This window comes from Orycteropus afer, unplaced genomic scaffold (assembly GCF_000298275.1).
Source record: "Orycteropus afer afer isolate SDZICR_OR568_19922 unplaced genomic scaffold, OryAfe1.0 scaffold00077, whole genome shotgun sequence".
Taxonomy (NCBI): domain Eukaryota; kingdom Metazoa; phylum Chordata; class Mammalia; order Tubulidentata; family Orycteropodidae; genus Orycteropus; species Orycteropus afer.
Window position 1 is genome coordinate 3,967,446 of NW_006921664.1, and position 1,441 is coordinate 3,968,886.

The following is a 1,441-nucleotide window of genomic DNA, read 5'->3' on the forward strand; positions in this document are numbered from 1 at the left end:
TGGACCCCTGATCCTTGAAGGGAAGGATATAGAAGTGGACTAAACCCCAACTAGCAGAAGAATTTGCATGAAAATACCATAAAAGGAGAAATATGGAGCTGCAGTCTGGCAGTGATTCTGAGTGATCCTGACGGTACGGTACAGACAGCTTGGAGAGTGCCAAGTGGTTGTAACCTAAAAATCAGCCCTGCTAACTGGGGACTGCATGAAGTACTGCTCTGGTGGCTGGGGAATAAACGGAAAAGGCGAAGAGAAAGGCAGGCTGAGCTGTGGACTTTGGCCGGTCTGGGGTATGCCACCATTGTGAATGTTTACAAGCAGCTTGACCATTTTGGATATTTAAAGAGACAGTGCTCTCCCAGATTCCAGGGGCTTAAGAACAGGTTCTGCTTGCCAGCAACCCCAAGGACACTCCGGACTTGTACAACTGAAAAGGAGCAACATTCCTCTTGTTACTCTTATACCCCACACCCGCTTGCTGAACAAAGGTGCGGCCATTCCCCACTCCCACCTACCTTCTGGGCCCTCAGGAACTCCATTCCAGTCTATGTGCTCAGACAGAGCCTGGGTACCCTACCCTGTCCTCCACTGATTTATTTTTTCTCTTTATTTTTCATTTTTGCTTTCTTTTTTCTGGTGTTTAGTTTGCTTGTATTTGTCTGTTTTAAAACTACTATTATTAATAATACTTTTGTCCTTTTACTATTATTCTTTATTCTTCCCTTCCCAGGTCCCAGTTTTCAGCTTTTTTTCTTTTCTCTGTTCCTGGTTGAATTTTTTATTTTCCTTTTTCTCATGGGGTTAACCCCATTCCTTGTTTTTCTTTTTGCATTTTTCTCGTTTTTTTTTCTTCATTATTCTCCTTCTCCACCTTTTTTGTCTTCTTGTCCTATCCCCAGATATTGCAAGTTTTGTTGTTTTCTTCTTCTTCTTTTTCTCTTTTTTCTTTTTTTGGTTACTGTTCCTGTGTGATTACATGGTGTGTTTTTGTCCATATGCTTTTAGGTTTTTTAAATTGTTATTCAATTGTAATTTTTTTCTAACTGAGTGGGAGAGACAGCAACAGTCCCCATAAGACACAACCACATACACACTTGCAACTTCACTTACTGAATGAGAGCCACCACCTCCTTCTCCACCAACTGGCTAATGATTAAAAACCACCAAGAGGAGCCTGAATAACCCTTGGCTGCTCTTCACAAACAGTTAACAGAGATCTAAATACAACAATGCCATGATGTCTTGGAGAAAACAGACCATCACAGTCCACAAAAAGAAGCAGGATAAAGTGGTAGAAACAAGGGAGCAGGATACAGACCCTGAACACATCCCTGAGGAAGATGCAGCAATGGAACTCTCTGATAAGGAATTCAAAAGAATTATCTTTAGGTATCTTCAAAGGATTGAGAGACAGACCAAAGAAAAAACAGAAAAAACCCTA